Source organism: Sciurus vulgaris (genome assembly GCF_902686455.1).
Source record: "Sciurus vulgaris genome assembly, chromosome: 17".
In the NCBI taxonomy this organism is placed as follows: Eukaryota; Metazoa; Chordata; class Mammalia; order Rodentia; family Sciuridae; genus Sciurus; species Sciurus vulgaris.
Genome location: NC_136478.1, coordinates 47,333,870 through 47,358,960, shown reverse-complemented (window position 1 = coordinate 47,358,960; position 25,091 = coordinate 47,333,870).

The window sequence follows — 25,091 nt, the reverse complement described above, 5'->3', positions numbered from 1 at the left end:
CAGACAGATCCCAGTTCAATACCAGTGAGCAATTTTAGCACATGTCTCTCACCAATAACTGGGCATCCAGATAATACAGGAAAGACACTTGCACCTGAAAAATATAGTAAATCAACAGGATTTAACGGACATCTAAAGAATATTTCATTGAACAAATGCTGAAAACACTGGCTTCTCAGAAGTTCAGTGAATCTTCTCCAAAGTAGACCATATTTTAGGTCATAAGGCAACACTTAGGAAATATGAAAATATTGATGGAATTTCTTATATATTATCACATCATAATGGTATGAAATTACAATTTAACATGAATAAACACTTTGGAACACACTTTTAATTAATAAATGGGTGATATAAGAAATCAAAGAAGAAATTTAAACATTCTTAGACTCTATTGAATTAATTACACAACATATCAGACCCTTTGGCACACTGTGGTGGCAGTTCAAAAAGGAAAGTTCATAGCCCTGTCTACGTAAGAAAACAAGAATTTCAAATGAGTAAGATAATCATACATTTCATTTTGTAAAACAAAAACCAACCTATCCAAAACCAACAGAATGAAGTAAATAATTACGATCATGACCAAAATCAAACAAATTGAGCATAAAAAAATTAAATGATAGGTGAAACAAAGAGGTGATTTTTGATAAGATAAAACTGATAATCCCTTAGCCAATCTAACCAAAAGAAAAAGTGAAGACTCAAAGTCAATGAAAGTAGAGAGAGAAAAGGAGAAATCATCATGGACATCACAGTAAACCAGGGGATCATTGGGGAATTGTGAAAACATATACTCCACAAAACTGGAAAACCTAGGAGAAATGGATCCACCTTCCAGAGTTGAATCAAGAGGACAGAGGAAACCTAAGGAAGCCACCAATTCTCAAATGGATAGTAAAAGTAACAAGAAACCTTTCAACAAAGGAAAACTCAGGACCAGATGGAATCTCAGCTGAATTCTACCAGAGCTTTGAAGAGCTAATTCCAGAGTTTCTCTAATTATTTCATGAACCAGAAAGGAATGGGAGACTTCCAAATTTATTGTATGAAGCCAGTGCCACACTCATACCAAAATTGAGTAAGAAAACATCAATGAAGGAAAACCACAGATCAATAACTCTAATAAATTTAGGTGCAGAAATCCTTACTAAAATATTAACAAAACATATTTAACAATTATTAAGAATACTGTACACCATTACCAGGCAGGTTGGATCATAGGGTTTCCAGGATGTTTTAACGTAGATACCAACAAGTGTAATTTATCTTGTAAATAGAATTAAGAACACAATCACAAGTCAACTCAAAATATGCAGAGAAACCCATCAACAAAACTCAGCATTCATTCATATTAAAAACTCTGAAAACCTAGACACAGAAGGAACCTCCCTCAATATCATAAAGTTTATATTGAACAAACCAAAGCTCCTCAAATTATTTCATAAATCAGAAAGAGATGATAGTCTTCCAAATTCATTCTATGAAGCCAGGGCTACACTTATACCCAAATAAAATAAGAAAACATCAAGGAAGGAAAACCATGGAACAATATCCCTATGAACCTAGATGCAAAAATACTTAATAAAGTATTAGAGAATTACATTTAGCAACATATTAAGAATATTGTACACATTTACCAAGTTGGTGTTATCCCAAGTTTGCCAGGATCCTTTAGTGTAAAAATACCAATAAATATAATTCATCAAATAATCAGAATTAATAACAAAAATCAGTCACCTCAAAATATGCAGAAAATCCTTCAACAAAGTTCAACATTCACACATGATAAAAACCCTGAAGAACCTAGGGACAGAAAGCACATCCCTCAACATAATACAGGCTATACTGAACACACCTAAAGCCAACCACATACTAAATGGGAAAAAACTAAATGATTTCTTTTGAAATTCAGAACAAGACAAGGATTTCTACTTTCATCACTCCTATTAAATATGCTGCTAGAAATTCTATCCAGAGTAAGTAGAAAAAGAAGAAAAGAATAGGGATAAAAATAGGTAAAGAAGACATCATATTATCACTGCTTGCAAAAAGCTGCTGAAGCTAAATTTGAAAAATTTCAGCAAAGTATCAGTTTACATAATCAACATACTACAATATTTTCTGCCTACTAATAAGGAATCTACTGAGAAAGAAATGAGGAAAATAATCATATTCACAATACAGTCAATAAATAGAGGAAGAAAGAAAGAAAGGAAGGAAGGGAAGGAAGGAAGGAAGGAAGGAAGGAAGGAAAGAAAAGAAAGAAGGAAAGAAAAAAAGAAAGAAAGAAAGAAAGAAGAAAGAAATAAAAAACTGGGAATAAATCTCACCAAAGAGGTGAAAGATCTCAACATTTAAAACTATAGAACATAGAGGAAATAAATTGAAGAAGACACAACAAAATGGAAAGGCCTCCCTTTTTCAGAGAAAAGTGTAATTGGTATTGTTAAAATGGTCATAATATCGAAACAATATACAGTTTAAAGGCAATCCCTAGAAAAAACACTCCTAAGCTGCATATGGATAAATAAAAGACCCTGAATAGCTAAAGTCATTCCAAGTTTAAAAAGCAACTCCAAGTTGAAAAAGCAAAGCTACAGGCACCACCATACCTGATGCAAATTCCACTAGAGTCATATGTATTAAATCTACGTGGTACTGAATTAAAAACAGGCACCCACAGCAATGGCCCAGAATAGAAGACACACAGACAAACCCACACATCAATAGTGATCTGGTCCTTGACACAGGGGCCAAAAGCAGGTATTGGATAAAAGGCAGCCTTTGTAACCAGTGGTGCTGGAAACTGGTAATCCAAATGTAGAAAAATGAGGCTAGAACTGAATCTCTCATCTTGCACCAGAATCAACTCAAAATGGATCCAAGTCCTTTGTATCAGACCAAAAACTGTGTGACTCACACAAAAAACATAGGGTCAACACTCTAGCTTTTAGGCACAGACACAACTTTCTCAGTGGAACAACTAAAATGCAGGAAATAATGCCAAGTGTCAATAAATGGGATGGCTTCAAATTAAAAAGCTTCTGCACAGTAATCAATTGAGACTGTGAAGAAAGAGCATGAAAGATGGGCGAAAAACTTTGCTAGCTACTCTTCTGACAGAAAAGTAAAATCTAGATTGTATAATGTACTTAAAGATTTAACATAAAAAACCCTAATGAGCCATTAATAACTGGGAAACTGAATTAATCACTTCTCAAAAGAAGAAATACTGATAGCCAGTAAACAAGAAAAATAGTTCAACATCATTTTTAATTATGGAATCGCAAATCAAAATTTCTTCTTGCTCCAGTTAGAAAGGCAGTTATCAAGAAAACAATTATCTGATTTCATTGGTGCATGCCTGTAATTCCAGAAGCTGGGGAATTCAGGCAGGAGGATGGTGAGTTCAAATCCACCCTAAGCAAGAGTGAGGTTCTAGCAACTGAGTGAGGCCCTGCCTCTAAGTGAAATACAAAATAGGGTCATGGATGAAGCTAACTATCCAAATGCCGCCGAGTTCAATTGCTGGTAACCACCCTAAAAAAAAAGAAAATACAAGAATTATAAATGATGGATGGAGAGGCTGTGGGGATAAAGGACAGTTTTGTAGTGGTGGGATTGTAAATTAGTGAAAGCATTGAGAGGTTTCTCAAAAGACCAGGCATAGAACCACCATATGATCCAGCTGTAAATACTTCAAGATTTGTGCTCAAAACTAAATTCAATTTACTGTAGCAATATGCGCATACCCATGTTTATACCAGCACAATTCTCAATAGCCACACCTTGGAAGGAGCCTCGGTGTCTTTCCACCAATGGATGAAGACAGAGAAAATGTGGAATATAGACACAATGCAGATTTCTTCAGCCATGAAGAAAATGAAGTCATGTTATTCGCAGGAAAATGGCTGGAATAGCCCCAGGCTGCAGATCAGTTTCCTTGGGTATGAGGTGACTTTTTGGGGACCTTGGGCTCTAGAGAAGAGGAACACACTCAGCTGGGCCTTCCCTCCTGCCCTGCTGAGCCCCTCCCTGACAGTGGCCTCCAATGATACACTGAGGGCCCAGGCCCAGCCCAGGTGATGCCACTCAGCATAGGCCACACCTGGGCACCCATCGGAGTGCAGCCAGGCCCCACAACTCAGCGTTCCTGTGATATAAAGTCATGGGCTCCCTCCATTTCTCAACCATGCAGCCTGTCCATCTGCTGGCCAGGTCCAGGGAATTTCCACTCAAGGACTCTAAACGGAGTTCTTCCATTTCTCCCCTGGGCTGGCCTCCAGCTGCAGCCTCCCACAATGCAGAGCTGGGGAAGGGAAATTAATCATGGGATGGGCCTCCAGGCTCACAGGTCCTCCGCTCTTGATTCTCTCTCTAGCCCTAACTGTGCCCAGTGACCTGCCCTAAAGCCCAGGAGCAGTTTAGGGTGGGCTGGGAAGGTGGGGGTTTCATGTCCTTAGCAGGATTTGCTGTGGGGCCTGGAATGGGAGAGGAAAAGGAGGGTAGGGAGTTCAGGAGGAAACTGAAGAGGACCCTGGCCCAGACTGCTCATGGCCACCACTGTGCAGGGGACATGGACAGTGCTTCAGTGATGGGCCCAGGGTCAGCAGACTGGGGACCCTTGAGAGTCTCTGCAGGGGAGCAGTCACTGGGGGGGGGGATCTTTTATCTTCCTGGAGTCTCTGCTGATGAGACTGGTGCCTTTACCAGCATCAGAAATAAGAGAAAAATGAATTTAATCACAGTTTGTCTAAGCAAAGAAGAAGCTGCTCTGCCAACACTGTCCATGGAAACACTGCCATCCAGAGGCACTGAGCCAGAAGACACACAGGTGGAGACCAGGGGCCCTGGAGGGAGCACAGTCAGTGCCCCCAGTCCTGCCTTCTTTTCTGGGTAAGGCTATGGCCTGGCCAAGCTCCACTCCCAGGCATGGGATGGCTGCCTGCAAGGAGCTGGGACCTTTGCAGCAAATGAAAAGCACTAAGGAAAAAGCAATTTGGAACTTCTTTGAAATTCTCTCACTTTAATAGGGCCCTGTCACCATTCCCCATCTAGTCCATCCCACAGTGTTGAGGTGTGGGGGGCTCTGTCATCAGGCCCTGTATGTGGGTTTGAGATCCCCTCAAGGCCACCCAGGGCTTGTGACTGAGAAGAACCAGCAGGTAGAGTTGCCCACTGGCTCCCCTAGTGGATGATGGGGGAACATGCTTAGAAGCCTGGGCAGGGCCTTGTTTGGTAAGGTTGGCACCTGGCCAGTCTCACTTTGACAATTCTTCCCTCCTGAGGAACTGTTTTTGGAAGACATTGATACTTGTATACCAAGTGCTCTGGATCTGTGTCACCAGGATGGACTTGTACCGTCCTTACATCTAAGCTGGTCCCTGCTCAGGGGCGAAGTGACAGAATGTAGGGGTCAGTGGAAAAGACCCTTTTAGCCAAAGTGAGCACCAAAAAAGGGTTAGAGAGAGTGGTTCCTTGGCCAAGCTTATCTGGAGGCCTGAAACACCTGTCTGGGGTGTGCCACATGTAGCAGCAGATGGACTTGCACTGGAGAGTGGCCCTGGTCAGCACTGGCTTTCTGTCCAGAAGAGACTCCAGATTCTGTGGTTGCAGTCTGTACTGACCCCCTTTCACCTCATGGGGCTGCCTTTGTCCAAAGGCTCTCTGTGTGTCCAGCCTAAAAGTCCCTGAGATGTCTGTGAGGACTTGGGGCTCACAGCAAGTGCTCAGTCTTACCTCCTGTCTCATTCCCCACCCTTCCAACCCTGTGTGCATCCAGAGTTTTGCTATCTGATTTCTGCCCTCTCCTCACTCACCCCTGAGGTTCATGCACCTGGTCGTGGTCCCAAAACCCAAAACCTTTCTCAAAAGGTGATGCTAAGATCTCCTACATCTCCTTTTCCTCATCTACCCCTTCAATCATGTGACTCCTGCAGTTCTAGCTGGCATTACTCTGTGATGGAGGAAGGCTCTCAGTTTCCCCAGCTATGGGGTCAATGAGGCATGATCACAGTGTCCAGGTGATTCTGGCTGCTACCTCACAGCCAGGGTCATTGGAAAATATTCTACCAGCAATTAAATTCTTTCTTTATTTCTTACAAAACAGCACCCATTGCTGTGGTAGCCTCTGGGTAGTTGGAGAAGATGAGGGTAGAAGAGGCCTCCATGCAGACCACCCAAAACCTTTGCCCAGATCCATGTGATATCTCTGTGATCTGCAAGCAAGAAGAAGGAGTCAAGAGAAAGCAGCAAAATCTTGCTCATTCCATTGCCAAGCTGAGAAGAAAGGCACATGGTAGACTCCTCCACTCCATCTTGGACCAGGCTGGACAAGGACCTCTACTCCTCTCTACTCAGGAGTGCTGAGCCAGGCCATCATACCGCAGGGCCAGAGACAACTGCTGCCTGGATTTTCCAAAAGGGTCCACACTACCTCCCACGTGGAGGGAGGCATATTTCTATTGACCTTTGTATAAAACCCTTTTTCCCTGCATGTGCAGAAGTGCCTCAGGTCAGGGTCCTTCCTCAAACCACCAGATTCAGAACATTTTCTCCAGTTAAGGTCCTTATCATTGTTTCCCTTTTGCCTACAAAGTGTACCCACCTCATCCATGATCAGCAAAAAATCTGCAGCCACATTCCCAACCAAATACACAAATTCCCCCATGATCCCACTGTCCTCCAAAGACTCAGGAGATCCAGAACCTGCCAGAAGGTCACTGCCAAATAGACCTCAGATATATGCCGTGTTGTGTACAAGTCTTCCCCTGATTGTGGTCACTGGGTTCCAACTTCCACAGAGACTGATGCAGTGGCCATGCCTGCAATGCCATCTACCAGGGGCCTCAGGCTCCAGGACCCCACATTTGAGGCCAACCTGGGTCATATAGTGAGACTGTGTTTAAATTAAGAAAAATAAAAAATGTCTGGTAGAGACCCCTAGGTTCTGCATGCAGTATCTCAAATCAACAAATAATTTCGGATTTAACAATCCATAGAAAGTTGTGCTAAGAGCTAGTATCATGGCCCAGGATAATCGTAGACCTTCTGTTGAGGAGTCAAATCCCTAGCAGCAACAACCTTGCCCTACCACACATGCCTGGCCCTGCTCCTTACACAGCCACATACTGGGCTCAGCTAGGTGAGCCTTCACCTCATCTTATCCTTGCTGGGAACAGTCCTGGACAAGTTCTGTAAGTGGTCCCTGGCCTTGAGCCTCACCTCCTATGTACACACAGGCTTATCTGTGCTCCTGGAGTTAAATCTAGGAATTTCCAAGTCTCTGAATGAGCCCAGCACACCATGGGGCTCACATGGAGACAACTGCTTTTCAGATGGTTCCTTTATTCTCACTGGAACAGCCAGGCAGAAATGCCTCATAGGCCACAGGACAGGGCCTGGCCCCCCCTTGACTGATTCCTGTCTGCATCCTCCCCTGGAGGGTGCTGGCTCTAGCAGGCAGAGTGTGACCGTGGAACTCTTGGGCCTGGCTTCTGTTACCTGGCTTGCCCCTCAATGCTTGGGTACCACTGACCAAGGAACATCAACCCACTGAGCCTCCTCTGCCATTTGGAAACTGAGGTAATGTCTACTCCCTTACAGAGTTGAGGCATATTGTCCATGATGTCAGGTGTTTGGAGCATCTTTAAAGAATCAGGGCAGAGCAGGTACTCTCAGCCATGGAAGATCTGCCTACCAGCTCCCCAGCAGGATGGAGCCAGGAGCACCTCCTCTCTTCAGACTCACATTGGTGACCCCTTCCAGTGCAGTATCTATCCTTCCCCACATGCTCTTTACTCACCTTTTCTGTCATGTCACCCATCCTCCACATTCTGGTTGCCCCTGAATCCTCCAGAACACCCCAAAGGAAACTTAGTCCCAATTTTTGAGCTAGTCCTGGGGAGGAGGCCAGTCCTGTAGCTCAGAGAGGACCTGGCATAGATCAAGGGTGATGAAGCCAGCTCTGTGGCCATGGCCTCTTGGTATTGGAACAAAGGCCTGACCTGAGCAGGTCTTAGAGATGGGGCCTTGCAGAAGAACCTCCAGGACTGCTGGGAGGTGGCCAGAGGGATTGGTAGGCAGCAGGCAAGAGGCAAGTGACCAGAGCAGAGTCCCTGTGGGTGGACCACTGTTTAGTGTATAGCACACAAAGAGATATTCTCCAGAGAACCAGCCAAGGAATGCCACAGGCTTCCATGACCACCTACCTGTGCACAAATGCACACGAATCCCATGGTCAAACTGCAGAATCACACATGTGTGAAGTCAGGTTTCCTCAGCTGATTCCATAGCATAGCACCTGTTCCTGCTCCCAGGGCAGTCTCTGCAGATGCACTGTGGCCCTGTGTATTGTGTCCATCTTCTCCACTGCTTCACCTTCACTCTTCACCAGTGGAGCCCTTCCTCCCTGGTCTGAAAAGCAATTTCCACATCACATTGCCCTGCATGTTTCATGGGCCCCTGCTGCCTTACTGCACGAACACCTCCTCCTCCCCATTCAAGTGCTTCACAATTTCTAGATGTGATCCAGTAGCAGAGCTTCCTCTGATTGCTCCTTCTGCATCAGTGACCCCTGATGGAGAGCTTGGGATTGGGGTGTGTGCATGTCCAGTTTTCAATGAGCTTACCAAATTCGTCCCACTGGCTCTTTGGACTTGTATTTTTGGAAACGTTCATTTTAAATGCTCTTCACTGGTACATGGTATTATTATTTTAAGAAAGGTCTTTGTCCACTAGGAGGGTGACAACTGACATTCTGCCTGTTTTTATTTATGATGTCAAGTGCCCGTTCCTCAGGCCTCACAGGTGTAGATGCATGTGTCCTCCTTGTTAGTGTTCAGCGGATATGAATGGAGGCAAATGTGATATCTTAACACTCTGACTTCAACTCCAGAGGAGGTGAGCAGAACCTAAGCCCAGCTTTTCCCAGGGGTTTGGGTTCCTCAAGAGGAATGCAGCAGGGAGGCCACAGGAGAAGAGTGATGGGAGGGGACAGGGGTGGGAGAAACCTGGGGAGGAAAGCAGCCCTGGACCCTGGAGGGAAACAGAAATGGCAGTGGTTGGAAGAGCCTCTAGAACTGGGCTGTGGACAGAATTAGCTGTGCTGAGCAATGTTAGGAGAGGGGCTATCACGAAAAATATTCAGTGGAATTAGAGAACTAGTGGGTGAGGGGTATGCACCCACAGGTCTCAGAGTACCCTGTGCAATGGTGGTCGAGGGGAGGTTTAGGTCAGAACCCATAGGAGACAGAGCAAAGATTGATGAGGTATGCTTGACTACAGGATCCAGAGGAGACAGAGGTCTTTTGGGAAAGAGATTCTCACCCACAGAGCTCATAGTTGGAACCTTTTCAAGAGTGTTCCTTGGGCCGAAGATTCAGTGACTTCAGTATGGGAGGAATTGTCCCACTTCAAAGGTCTTAAGAAATTCTCCATGATGATGGGATATTGTCTTTTGCCAGATTTCACACTGTCCCTTGAAGGTATGCATTATGCCTATCTCAGAGGTACTAGAAGGTTTCTCTTTTGTCAAAACAGAGCAACTATTGACATATGAAAGAAGACCCTGATAATACTTAAGAATATGGTTTCTATCCAATGTTCAGGAAGATGTCAGAAATACTTGGCATGCCACATCAACCATAAGACCTCACCCACTTGAGGAATGGTGTGAATATATTGGACAATGAGTGGTAGAACAGCATTCTCACTGCTGTGCAAATTGATATCCATTGAAATTGCCCTACATTTTCAGTCATTGGTGAGGAGTCTGTCTGCATGGCAGCATCAACGACCTATTGAGATTGTGGGGAAGAGGAAGTATCCACTACTCTCTAAGATCTCACAGCAGTTTTAGATGAAATTCAGATAAGGCCAGAGATGATGTACTGACATTATCCACAAGGGAACTCACCCACAGAATTCACTAATAGAACTAGGTTCCCTATAGCTCAGTGGAGAGGGAGCACTGGTGGTGCAAGTGTGCCCACCCAAAATACACACAGGGGTCTGAGCACTCAGGGGAGAGGGTCACTCACCTATGGGACTCAGGGAACCCTGAACAATGGTGCAGGAGCAGAGATTAAGTCAGAACTCAGAGAAGAATGAGCACTGGTGAAAGAAGGGTGACCACCCATAGGACTCAGAAGACCCTGAGAAATAGGGATATGTGAGGTTAAAACAGGACCAAGAAAAGGCTGAGCAATGTTAGGGTACATATGATCACACATGTGAGTGAGAGGATAGTGAGATATGATTGACTACAGGAACATAGCACATGTCACAGAGGGGATTGAGCACTGCTGGGTGAGGAGCACTCACACAGAAGTCCCAGAGTATTTTGATCACTGCTTGATGAGGGACACTCACCCAGAGGACACAGAGGACACAGAATACTAGAGGATAAGAAGCTCTCAAAAATATTCAAGGAAAACTGAGCACCTGTGTGTGAGGGGGTACTCATCACAGGACCCAGGTGACCCTGATCAATGGTGTGTGAAGGGTGATTAATGAGAGGACTCAGAGAAGACTGAGCACTGTCAGCTGAGGGGTGCTCATCCACAGGACCCAGAGGAGTTTGAGCAAGGATTGCCTTGGGGAACCTGGAACAGAACAGATAGAAGACTGAGTACTTAAAGGTGAGGGACCATCACCAAAAGGACCCAGAGATGAATGAGTAAGTAATGGTAATGGAACTCAGAAAGAAGAAACAGAGAAAACTTAGCAGTGTAAAGTGAGGTGGTCCCAACTACATGACCCAAAGCAGACTGAGTAAGGACAGGTTAGATAAATGCAAAAGCTTAAACAAAGAAGGTGGAGACATGTCAGCAGAAGGGCTATCACCAAGAGGACCATGCAAAATTAGAGCACTAGTGGGTGAAAGACACTGACCCACAGGACTCAGAGTACCCTGAGCAATGGTGGATAATAGAAGATTTACAGTAGTACTCAGAGAAGGTTGAGCACTGGTTGAAGAGGGGTGCTTACCCAGAAGAGTCAGAAGACCCAGAGGTCCTAGGAAGGTTTTTCTGTTGTCAAAAGAGAGCAACCAGTGACATATCAGATAGGTCCTGAAGATACTTAAATATATGCTTTCAATTCACTGGTCAGAGGGATGGCAAATATCCTGGGCATGCTACATCATTCATAAGAGCTCAATCACTTGAGCAAAGGTGTGGAAATGGTGGACTCTGAGTGGTGAAAAGAGGTACTTAGTACTGTTGGAATTGACATCCTTTAAAATTGTCTTGCGTTTTCAGGCATTGGTGAGGGGCCTGTCTCCATGGCAGCACCAAATGCCTATTGAGATTCCTTGAAAGAGGAAGTGTCCACACCATTCCAAGTTTCCACAGTCATGTTGGCCTGGACATGCAGATAAGGTCAGAGATATTTTATTGACATTAGCAGGAAAGGGGCTCACATATGGAGTTCACTAAGGGAAAGAGATCGCCTAGGGCTCATTGGAGTGTGTGAAAAAGTAGGTGAAGTGTGTATACCCCAAATACCCAGAGGGTATTGAGCACTAGGGTGACATGGATGCTTGCCCACAGGATTCAGAAGACCCTGATCAATGGTTGGGGAAGGTAGATTAAGGACAGGACCCAGAGAAGACTGAGCATTGGTGGGAGAGGGGTTTTCTCTCACAGGACTCAGAAGACCCTGAGCAAAGGTGGTTGAAAGGAGATTTAGGGCAGAACACAGAGAAGGCTGAGCCAAGTTATAGGAGGGTTGTTTGACCCCAGGATCCAGAGGAAATGAAGCTTTTTGGGAGAGGTTTTCTCACCTACAGGCCTCAGAGTTATTGGAATATTTTTGAGAGTATGCTTTGGGCCAATGTCTCAGTGACCTCAAGGATGGTGGGAATGGTGCTATTCAAAAGGTCTAAAGAAGTTCTCCATGATGATGGAGAATTGTTCTTGGCCATAATTCATGCTCTCCCTCGAAGGTGTGAATTGACCCTGATGAAGATGTCCTAGGAGGTTTACTTACTGGTGAAAAGAGATTAGCCAGTGACATGTCAGAGAAGATCTTGAAAATTCTTAAATATATGCTTTCATTCAGTGTTCAGAGGGAATGGAGAAATCCTGGGCATGCTACATTACTCATAAGAATGGAGCCACTTGAGTAAGGGTGTGGAAATGGTGGACTATGAGTGGTGGAAGGAAGTCCTCAGTGGTGTTGGAATTGACAACCATTAAAATTACCTTGTGTTTTCAGGCATTGGTGAAGAGGCTGTCTGCATGGCAGCAGCAAAGGCCTATTGAGGTTTACAGAAAGAGGAAGTATCCACATACTCCAAGTTCCCTCAGTAGTGATGTCCTAGATATGCATATAAGGCTAGAGACATTGTACTGACATTAGGCAGAATGGCACTAATCCTGAGAGTTCTCTAAGAGAACCTGGTGCTTTGGCTCAGTGAAGAGTGAGCCCTGTGGTTTAAGGTTTACCCACCCACAATACTGAGAGGGGAGTGAGCACTGGTGGGAGAGGGGTGTTCACTCATGAGACACAGAAGACCCTCCATTTCAATTTGGTTTCCTTTTTCATGTTCTTTTCCTCTCATTAATGTTGTAGGCCCCTCACAGGGTCCAGTTAATGGGAACCTCAGGGTTAGACTCCGGCCAGTCCCTGGACAGAATTTGGCCAGGCTGGTGGGACTGGAGTCCTCTACTGGACTCACTGGAAACAGCTCCTGCAACATAGCCCAAGGATGCTGGCCCAGGTTGAGGGACAGGTAAAGATGGTCCCTGCAACTACAAAGCTCAGTCTTGTGTCCTGAATTTCTGACCCTCAGAGCCAGTTTTGATTCCATCACCACTCCTGATAAGATGGAAAAATGACAAATTTGACTCTAGCCCTAAATTCTGACCCTAGAAAATCCTTCCCAGTGGGTACACAGGCCCCCCTCCTCCCTATTACTTGTCCTTGGGTCTTTCCTTGAGCCCCTTTGGAGCCTCTCTTTCTAGGCCAGATGGGATCATTTTGAACTGTTATTCTGAAAGGGCCGTTTGAATGTTTGTGACTGTGGAACCATCTTCATGAAGAGAAGAGAGAGGAAGTGCATCCAGGTTAGTTTACAGAAAGTATTTGCAGATTGAGTAAAAGAAGGCTGGAAAGAAATGGTCCAAGATCTCTTATGTGGGTTAGTCCAGGAGCTTCCAATCCAATAGACAGTGAAAACCCCTGTCCCATGGGGAAATCAGTTCCCATCCCAGCCTTCACCCCACAACCTCCAGAATGGAGATACCAGGCTGACCCACCATGCCTTCTATTTATCTTCACCATCTACTGGTTTTCTTTCATGGAGAGTTCACCCTCAAAAAGGGAGCCTCATGCCAGGCACCAATCCCAATCTGTGCCTTGCCTTTCTGAATAAATCTGAGCCAGTGTTTCTGCTGACAGGTCCTGAATTTCACCTCTGCAGCATGTCAAGAACCTAAGAGACTGGATTGAAGGCCCCTTTCCCTCCTGGGAATTTCCTGGGACCCCTTCTGGTGATGACAGAATTTTATTTCAGAAGCACAGAGCCTGTTGTTGGGAATGCCTTCAGTGTTTTGTCCCTTATCCTGGAGCCACCTACACCCCTGGTATTCTAGAATACCATTCCTGAGACATTTGCCAGGCTAGGAAGGAACCCACTCAGCAGCACATTCCCTGCCCCATCCTCTGGTAGAGCTTGACCCTCAGCTCCCTAACTAGACAAGCCCCTTCCAGGAACCACAGCTGCCCAGAACCCACATGACATGACTACCCAGAAGTTCAGAGCAACTTTAGCCAGGATGTCCATGGCTGCCTTCATTTGTCCTTTTGTGCTTATGGGTTTGGGGGGCTTGATTGGTTCATTCACGTTTTGGTTTTGCACACTTATATGATACATCTGTTTTGTCTGAGGGAAAGCTTTTGGCTCTCATGATTTCTGCTCCCTCACTGTAAGCTCTGGTTATTCAAATTACTTAGGGGACTCTTCTCTAGTCAGCAATTAACTCACCTGCAACCTTGAATAGGAATTTGCTTTCCTAAATAAGCTGCCTCTCTAAAACCAGAGAAAGAAAGAAAGAAAGTTCACATCAGACTGGGCACTGAAGCCTTCTATGAAAACTTGCACAGAGACTCCTAAATTTGAGACTTGTGACCATGTGGCCTCAGCTTCTTTCAGCCAGTCATGGCATGAATGGGATCTGATTCTCCCTTCACAGACTTGGCACATATGTTATCATGTTGCTGAGTTTCATGGCTCAGATTCTAACAAGAGAATCTCAGACAAATGGGTTAATTTAGATTTATTAGAGAAAATGAGTGTCCTGAAAATGGTAACATATGTTTGTTTTTTGTTTTTGTTGACTTGGGGCCTGACTGCCTGCCACTCAGGAGTCTGCATGAGTCAGCGCACTGAGAAGCCCCCAGTTATGATGTAGTTCTGGCTCCCCTGCTGATGTCTGTACTGTGCTCCAGGTTTGGGGCCTCATCACGGGACTGTGTCTACAGCTCACAGGGGTCACTCTTCCAGAACCACCAAGGGTGGGAAGAGTCCAGTCTGGTTGTGGTTCTGTCCGAGGGGCCTAACTAAGTCTACATGCCTGGGTCCCTGCCTGGCAGCTCTAGGCCTGCACTGCTACACCTGCTCTGGCATCCAGAAATCCCAAACTCCACAAATCCTCCAACATTCTTAGATTACCCTACCCAAAAACACTTGGTGTGCTCTAGCAAATACATCTGAAGGGTCTCAAGCCACCTACCATTCAGTCATCTAATCAGGAATGTGGGTAAACTTGAGTTGAAATTTACCCATTCTCCCTGGATTCCAGGGTCTCTCACACTTGGATCTGTGCACAACCAGGTACCAGTGCTTCCTTTTCCATACCCAGTCCCTTTTCGTATGGCAGGAGGTGGCCTGGCTTGCATCTGGGCCCAGCAGTGGGTCACATGTGACAGGAAGACCTCACAGAAAATAGATGTTGTGGCAGTGTGGGTGTGCTGTGTGCATAAGTGTTGTTGCAACTCTCTGTAGATGGTGTCTGCACATGTGGAGTGGGAAAGTGTATGGGGGCACATAAGAAGTGTGTATGCATGTGAAAGTGCATTAGAAGTGAGTGTGAATGTGGAGAGTGTATGAGGAGTTGAGTGTACATATGGGGTGTGCATGAGGGTCTATGTGAAGAACTCATGTGGAGTGAGTGTGCATGTGGAGTGTTTATGAGGAATGAGCATGCATGTGGAATGTGTATGAGGAGTGTGGACATGGAATGTGTATCAGGAGTGACTGTGTATGTGGAGTTTGCATGAAGAATGACTGTGCTTATGGAAGGTGCATGTGAAAAGAGTGTTGATGTAGAGTATGCAGGAGTAGTGAGTGTGCATGTGGAGTGTGCATGTGGAGTGAGTGTGCACTTGATGTGTGTCTGAGGATTGAGTGTTCATGTGGGATGTACATGAGCAGTGTGTGTGCATGTGGAGTATGCATATGGAGTGAGTGTCCATGTAGAATGTATATGAGGTGTAAGTGTGCATGGGGGGTATACATGAAGAGTCAGTGTGCATGTGAAGTGTGGATGAGTGAGTGTGCATGTAGTGTGCATGAGTGAATGTGCATGAGGATTTGGTGTCCATGTGAAGAGTGCATAAGTAGTGAATGTCCATGTAGAGTGTGCATAAGGGCTGAGTGTCTATGTGGAGTGTGCCAGAGGAGGGTGAGCAAGTGTTAGGGGTGAGCAAGTACAGATTGCATGAAGGGTGAATGTGTGTGGGTTCTTATGAGCATTGCGGGAGCATGTTGGTGTCCATGTTGGCATGAAGGGTCATGGGGGCTTCCAGACTGGTGGTTACATATGCATCCCTGGCCACCTGCCCTCTGCTTTATTCCATAACTGCTTGTTTGTTCTTTGGGGTCTCTGAGTCTTGCCCACAATGAGTCCCTTACTGCCTCCCCTCCCACCATGGGCCTGGAGGCCAGGCCTGCAGGTGAAGGAAAGAAAGGGTTCCAGCCAGTGTCTGTTCAAAGGCCCAGGGTGGGTGGGGGCAGAGAAGGAAAGCTGGCAACCTCTGGACATTTTCTGAGTTGCCAAGTCATGAAGGGTTGGTGGGGAATGCTGACCAAGCCCCACCAGATCAGAGGCCCTGGAAGCTCCTTCCTTCCCTTTCCAAGAGATCCCCTGGATCAGGCTGCAGGGAGTGGTTTCCAAGAAAAAGGTGAGGCAATCGTTGTGGGAAGGGAGAAGGGAAGAGTTTTCTTTAAACAATATCAAACTCAACCCACATTAGCATGGAACCTTGGCATACCCCAGACCCTCTAGGAGGCTGCACCTTCCTTCCATTCCCTTTCCTTCAACAGTGAGTCACAGCTCCAAGACTCTGGGGTGTCCAGGAGGATGTAGGTGGGGGCTGTGATGGAGGCCCCAGACATCGGAGAGTTCCCATGGCAGTGTTCCAGGCTCAGTTGAAGCGGGGCACAGGGAAAGAGAAAGCAGGTCTGGCATGCGGAGTCAGGGTGCACGAGATCCAGGCAGGTGTAGAGGACTCTAAAGTAGTCTGGGATGTGGAGATCTCAGGCAAAAGGTTCACGCAGGAGGAAGGGTCTTAAGGAGTCTGGAATTGTGGACCTTGGGCACAGAGTCCAGGCAGAAGGAGATTTTAAAGGAGTCTGGGAGGTGGGGATCTGAGGCAAAGGGTCCAGGCAGGTTTGCAGTGGTCTGAAGGAGTCTGGACAGTGCAGAGGCAGCTAGCCCCCTGCCAAGTCCTACTCAAGGGTGACAACAAAAAGCTCTGCTGGGAAATAGAGTTAAAATAAAATCTACTGCAATTCTAGAAACACCTCCCACAAAAGAAGAGAAAGAAGACAGCTGTAGCCTTGAATAAGCATTAAACCAGGACAACTTGGACTCACAATCATCTGCTAGGAGACCACCTCAGAGTCTCTGGCTCAATGTTCTATGTCTGGCACCTCCAAACAGCACATACACTCTATTGAGTTCCTGCATCAATACTTGCAGTAGACCTACCTCAAAGTCTTCTCTGCCCTGCCCCTGGATTCCCCTGGGGATTAAGGTCATTAATGGACTTGCTAGGACTTAGCCTATTGCAGGTAAAAGGCATGAGGGTCAGCTTTCCATTGCTGTGATAAAATTCCTGAAGTGAACAGTTCAGCAGGAGGAAAGGTTTCAGAGGTTTCACTCCATGTTTACCTGACCCTGCTGCTCTGGCCTGTGGCAGCATAGCGAATCATGGCAGGAGTGTGTGGCAGAGGAGGTCTGAGCCCCTCATGGCAGCTGGGATGCAAAGAAACAGGCAGGGTCAGGTTCCCAAGTCCCAGCCTCCTCTCACCAGTCTCTTCCTCCTAAGGGTTCCACCTCTCCCAAGAACACCACCAAACTGGGTACAAACTTCAACACATGGCCTTGGATGGACACTCCTCTGAACCTCAGCAGGGCACAGGTGGCCTCCAGAAGCATGGTGTGAACTGCAAAGGCTCAGATGTGGTCAATAAAGGTACAATGGGTTAACAAGGCTGCAGTCCTTTCCATTTTGCTGCCACCACTATTCTGCCCCCCACAGCATTTTACAACATAGATCAATACCCAGAAATTTTCTTGTCAGTCATTGGTCAGATTATTATTAGCCTGTGAAATTCCATTACCTGAAAATACCACCCCATCCATTCTCTCTCTCTCTCTCTCTCTCTCTCTCTCTCTCTCTCTCTCTCTCTCTCTCTCTGTCCCTCTCTCACCCATCTGGGCAGATGCTCTGCTCATCTGCTTAATAAAATCTCTTATGTGAGTCCTCCCATCCGGAGTGGTTTTCTGGGTGCTTTCTGTCTACAGGTGTGCTGGCAGGCACTGGTCTCTAACTGGATCACACGATCAGACACCCCTAGGCCCAGAGAGACTTTGCAGCACATCCCCCAGCTGACACAGGTCTGGGGTGGGGTCACCCAGCCGAACCCATCTCCTCCCATCTTACAGTCTGAATGTGTGATGTCCCAAATTTATGAGGGCTTTTGGAAGGTCATAGGTCAGGAGCAAGGAATCTTCCTGAGTGCCTCACATTTGGGCTCCTGCCCTGACCATAGGTGAGGCTCAGTGGGAAGACCAGACCCCCAAACTGATCTGTGTTGTTCTTAGGCCCCAGCCTCTAGAACCCTGGGCATGAATTTCTGTTGTTTATGAGCTGCCTGTTTAGGTTGTGTTGTGGAAGCCTAAATTAACTAAGACATCTGACACTGGGTGTGAACTGATTGTACAAACATGTGAAATGTAGATGTGCTGGGTCTCAAAATGAAAAATAAAGAGAGCTTACTGGTAGAGCTCCCCGGATTCAGGCCACAGTCCCAAGAGAAATGGGGACCAGGTGGAGAAAAGGAAAGTATCAATGTTAGATATTAAAGTATCTCAAGGTGGACGACTCAGGACATGACAGGAACCTGTCACCAGGTGTGCAGAGAATAGAGGTTGCATGCATCCCTTAATACTGCCTGAATGAGGAGATCTGTATTCCAGGGGCAGGTGGAGTCTATGGGTGGAAAGTGATCGGCATGGTGTGCACATGTGGTGTCCACCAAGTTCACCTGTGAGACAGCGCAGGACCTTCAGAGGTGAAGTGATGAGATCACAGGAGTTCAGAACTGATCAGGACACTAATGCATTTGACAGATTAATTAGTAAATGGACTGCTAGGTGGTCACTGTAGGCAGGTTGTGGCTGGAGGGAATAGGTCACAAGAGCCAAGTACTTGGGAACTATAGTTCCTCCCCTTGGCCATCCCCTCCCCCTTTCCCAAAATCCTGACTGCCAAGAGCAGAGCAGCTTTCCTGGGTCATGTGCTACTGCTACCATGCTCTCATCTTAGGTCCAGAACAATGGTATCAGCCGACTATGAACTGAACCTCTGAAACCCTGAGACAAATAAACCTGTCCTCCACTACATTGTTCTCATGCATTTTGGTCAGAGTAGCCAGAAGATGACTACCACAATAACCAGAAAACCTCAAGAATGACAGGGACTCTGGCTATCTGACCTAAGGGGAGTCTTACCATAAGCAGGCCAAAGTGATCAGATATCATCTGGGACTCCTGGGGGAGAAGGGACTCCAACAAATCAACAGGCTCATCAGGCATTGAGGGTGGGCTTTTTCCAAATGGATTTAGCAGATCTGCTGCTGAAAGTGGACTATCCAGGAGGCCCAGAGCTGGGCACAGGAGGAGGTTCTGCAGCATGACCACAGAAGGTCCATCAGTGCACCCTCATTAACCTCGGAGTGATTGTGGGCACATATAGGAAGGAAAGACTTGCATAAAGCCTCAGCCTGCTGCAGACCAAGTCTGAAGTTAGGATATGTGGGCTAGGGGCCAGTCTGGTAGGACTCAGACTGGAGTTTTGGAATGAGGAAGTATTCACATCACTCCTAGTATCCACAGTATTATTAGTATAGACACACAGATAAGGCCAAAGATGGTGTATTGACATTAGCCAAAATGGGACTCACCCAGAGATTTTACTAAGAAAACCAAGTTGCCTAGAACTTAGAGGAAAATGAGCCCTGGTTTCAGAAGTGCTCCCACCCATGTCACCCACAGGGAACTGAACACTGATTGGAGAGTGGCATTCAACCCCAGAACTCAGAGGACCCTATACATTGGTGTGGGATGGGAAATTAAGGTCCGGAATCAGAGAAGACTCAGCATTGGTGGGAGAGGGGTGCTTATCCACAGTACACAGAAGACCATGAGCATGGTGGGATATGTGTGGTTAAGATAAAAATCAGAAAAGGCTGAAAAATGTTAGGTTATCTATGATCACAGACAGGAAAAAGAGGAGGCTGAGATAAGTTGGTTATGGGAACTTAGCACATGGAACAGAGGGGACTGAGCACTGCTGGGTGAGGAGTGCTTACCCTTTGTCCCAGAGTGCTCTGACCACTGCTGGAGGATGTACACTAACCCAGAAGACATAGAGTACACAGAGTACTGAAGGTTAGGGAGCAATCCAAAACAATATTCAGAGAACTCTGACTACCTTCGTGTGAGCAATGCTCACCACAAGACTCAGATGACATTGAGCAACTGTGTGTGAAGAAAGATTAAGGGCAGGACCCAAAAAAGTATGAGCACTGTCCAGTGAGGGGCATTCACCCACAGGGCCCACAGGAGTCTGAGCAAGGATTGCTTTGGGGAACATGATACAGAACAGAGAGAAGACTGAGCACTGTTAGGTTTGGTGCACACACCCTCAGGACCCAGAAGAGACTGTGTAAGGACAGGTTAGGCAAGTGATGGCTTAAACAAAGAAGACTATGCCATGTTACAAGAGGGACTATCACCAAGAGGACTGAGTGGAATCAGAGAGGCATTCACTCAAGACTCAGAATATCCTGAGCAATACTGAATAAGGGGAGATTTAGAACTGGAAACATAGAAGACTGAGAACTTGTGGGACAGCAGCAATTCACCAGAGGGCTCAGAAGACCCTGAGCAATGGTGGTAGAGAGGATGTCGAGGGTAGAACCCAGAGAAGAAAGGGCAAAGATACATTGGTTTTGCTTGACTACAGGATTCAGAGGAGACAGGTCTTTTGGGAGAACTGTTCTATGGATCAGAATTTTTGAAACAATTTTAGCATATCCCTTGGGCAAAGTTTTATTGACCTCAAAGTTTTATGGTTGGAATTGTTCTTTTCAAAGGTCTGAAGACATCCTTTGTGATGATGGAAAATTGTACTTGACCACATTTCACACTGTCTTTTGAAGGTGTGCATTGTGCCTGACTCAGATGTCATAAGAGATTTCCTTTTTTGTCAAAAGAGAGAAGCCAGTGATACATCAGAGAAGATCCTGAAAATACTTATATTCTTTATATCCATGGTTCAGAAAGTTGTCAGAAATCCTGGGCATGCTACCTCACCCATGAAAACTCAGCCACTTGAGCACTGGTTTGAAAATGGTGGATGATGAGTGGTAGAACAAAGTCCTTAGTGCTGTGAAAATTGATATCCATTAAATTGCCTTAGGTTTTCAGGAATTTTTGAGGAGCCTGACTTCATGGCATCACCAAAGGACAATTGAGATTGTTGGAAAGAGGAAGTATCCTCATCTCTCCAAGTTTCCACCATGGTGTTGACCTGGACACACAGACAATGACTGAGATATTGTAGTTATATTAGCTGGAATGGGACTCACCCAGAGATTTCACAAAGAGAACCAGCTTGCTTAGGGTTCAGTGGAGAGTGTGCACTGGTGTCAGAAGTGTGCCCACCCACAGCACATACAAGTGACCGAGAACTGGTGGGAGACAGGCACTCAATCACAGAACTCAGAGGACCCTGAACTGTTTGGAGAAATCCTAGTTCTTGACTGGCAGCAGTGAACGTCTCAAGTGTGTGAGGAAAACCTTTGCACATTCAGACCTGACAGGAAAACCTGTGGGGAGGAGTGTTCTGCTCTGGCCACCTAGGAAAGTGTACAACTCCCCCAAACTGACTCAATGTTACCAAGGGAACCCATATAGGAACCTGGTGGTCTGATCCCCCATGGCACATTGTGATTGGGAAAGAAACCTATAAAATGTATAGCTGTTCCCACAATAAATGAGTTTGCAAGCTGCTTGACACAAGCTTACTTCCACCCAACTCCCAGAGTCTGGGTCTTGACTCTGCACCGCTTAACCCACGTATGAGCTAGTCCGGCAAAAGAGAAGCTACACTGAACAATGGAACATGAAGGAAGATTAAGAACAGAACCCAGAGAATACTGAGCACAGGTGAGAGAGGGGCACTCACCCATAGTACTCAGAGAACCCTGAGTAATTGTGGGTTAGGTGAGGTTAAGAAAGAACCCAGAAGGCTGAGCAATGTTAGACTATCTATGGTCACACACAGGAGCCAGAGGAGGCTGAGATAAGTTTGGCTATGGGAACTTAGCACATGGCACAGAGGAGACTGACACTGCTGTGTAAGGGGCACTCACACAGAGGTCCCAAGTATTCTGAGGACTGCTGGGTGAGTGACACTCAGTGGACACAGAGGAGACAGAGTCCTGAAGGATAAAAGGCAGTGCAAAGCAATATTCGGGGAACACTGAACATCTGTGTGTGAGGACTCGTATGATGCTGAGCAATGGTGTGTGAATGGAAATTAACAATGGGACCCAGAAGACTGACCATTGTCAGAAGAGAGGCACACACCCACAGGAACCAGAGGATTCTGAGCTAGGATTGCCTTGTGGAACATGAAATAGGACAGAGAGAAGACTAAGCACTCAAACATGAGGGGTGCTCACCAAAATGACCAAGAGAAGAATGAGAAAGGAATGGTTAAGGAACTCAGACAAAAGAAACAGAGAAGACAGTACTGTTAGGTGAGGGCTGCTCACTGACAGGACCCAAAGGAGTGTGAGTAAGGACAAGTTAGGCAAACATAGCAGCTTAAACAAAGGAAGTTGAGCCATGTTAAGAGAGGGGCTATCACCAAGAGGACCCAGTGGAATCAGAAAACTAGTGCACGAGGGGCATTCTTCCACAGGACTCAGAGTACCCTAAGCAATGTTGGATAAGGGAAGATTGAGGGTAGGACCTAGAGAAGACTGAGAACTGGTTGGGGAGGGGCACTCAGTCAGAGGAGTCTGAAGACACTGAGCAATGATGGTGGGGATGAGACTAGGACAGAACCCTGAGAAGACTAAGCAAAGATATATGAAGGGTTTTTAAGTACAGAATCCAGTGGAGACAGATGTCTTTTGTGAGACTGTTCTCACCTACAGGGGTCTGAATTTTTGGAAAATTTTGTAGAGTTGAGCCAAAGGTTTAGTGACCTCAGATCTGGTCATAGTAGTCCCATTTTGAAGGTCTGAAGAAGTCCTCCATAAAGATGGAAAATGTCCTTGTCCAAATTTCACACTTTCTTTGGAAGTTGTGCATTGTGACTTACTCAGTATTCCTAAGAGTTCTCTTCTTTTGTCAAACGAAACTCTTTGCCAGTGATATATCAGAAAAGATCCTGAAAACTCTTAAATATATACTTCCATCCAATGTTCAGAAAGATGTTAGAAATTCCAGGCCTGCTTCATAACCAAAAAATCTCAGACACTTGAGCAATAATGTGGAAATGGTGTGCAATGAGTGGTGGAATGAGGTCCTCAGTACTGTGGGCATTGATATCTTTTAAAATTTTCTTGGGTTTTCAGTCAATGGTGAGCATTCTGTCTTCATAGCATCACCAAAGGGCTTCCAATATTATAAATATTGGAAGGAAGAAGTATTCACATCTCTCCAAGTATCCACATTAGTTTTGGAATGTACATGCAGATAAGGCCAGAGATGGTTTACTGACATTAGTTGGAATGGAGCTCACTGAGAGAAATCACTAAGAGTACCAAATTGCCTAGGGCTCAGTACAGAGTGAACACTGGTGTGGAAGTCTGCCCACTGACAATACCCTCAGGGAATTGAATACTGGTGGGATAGGGGTGATCACCCACAGTCCTCAGAAGATCCTAAGCAATGGTGGGGATGGGAGATTAAGGATAGGACCCAGAAAGGACTGAGAAATCCTGGGTGAGGTTTGCACAAACATAGGGAACAGAAGACTGTGAGCCAGGGTAGCTGGCTCACAGGACACTTTATGTCCTTAGTACTCACATAAAGGTAGCACTCACTCTTCTCAGTTTTCCCCTCTTCTGATGTGACATTGGTGCTAATCTGTGGCTCATGGAATCTTCTCTGCCTTCTCTACTACCCGGTGTCTTCTCCCCATGGTGATCTGGAAACAGTATCCTGCAGGGTCTGGTGTCCTGCTCAGCCTCTCTCCTTAACTCCCATACAGTTTGTGATGTCATAATGATCTAGGGGGAGGGGCAGGCATAGGTGTTTTTGCTACCAAGGCCTTGGAGAGAATGTGGGGCACCCAGGACTGACTGTGTCCCCCAGGATAAGCTTTCCTTGGAACTAATGACTTCTGCCTCCAATGGCTGCACTCAGAGGTCTGAAAAGCCTGGCTCCAATTCAATCTCTGACCCTGTTGTCCCTGAGTTTAGGAATGTCAGGTTTAGGGCTGCTGTCCCTGTCATAAGGAGTGGGTTCACATCATGACTGTGGAGACTGTGTAACAGAGCCTCTGTTCCCCATCCTGTCCCTGCTGGAACCAGGAGCCTCTTTGCCCCACCTTTTTCAGAAAGAAAACACACTAAAATCATCACTCTCACCTCCCCTTGAGCATTCTTGTTTCTTCCTCCTTCTTTTGGTTGTCACAGATGTGCACCATGATGAAATTGTTATTACACACTTGCACGTGCACAGAGTGCAGCCATGTCCTGTGGTCAGCGTCACTGCCTAGCACTCCCCTCTTCACTCCTTGTTTCTTCTCTCTACTGATCTCCCTTGGTTTTCATGACATCTCCCACCTTTCTTCTCCTGTTTCCCCTCTGGTTTTGGAATGTGGGAAAAAACGTGGACCTTAACCTTCTGTACATATTGTTCTACTGTTCCAGCCATTTTCCTGCAAATGACATGACATCATTTGTTTCATGGCTGAAAAAAATCTGCATTGTGTCTATATACAACATTTTCACTGTCTTCATACATCAGTGGACCAACACCTAGCCTGGTTCTAAGGTGTGGCTATTGTGAATTGTGCTGCTATAACAGGGGTATATGTGTATTGCTAAAGTATGCTGAATTTAATTAATTTATTTATTTTTATTGTAAACAAATAGGATACATGTCGTTTCTGTTTCTACATGGAGTAACAGCATACCATTTGTGTAATCACATGTTTACATAGGGCAATGATATTTGATTCATTCTATTATTTTTTTCCTTCCCCCCACCCCTCCCACCACTCTTTTCCCTCTATACAGTCCCTCCTTCCTCCATTCTTGCCCCCCTCCCACCCCCATTATGTGTCATCATCTGCTTATCAGTGAGATCATTCACCCTTTGGATTTCTGAGAATCGCTTATCTCACTTAGCATGATATTTTCCAATTTCATCCATTTGCCTGCAAATGCCATAATTTTATTTTTCTTTATAGCCGAGTAATATTCCATTGTATATATATACCACAGTTTCTTTATCCATTCATCAATTGAAGGACATCTAGGTTGGTTC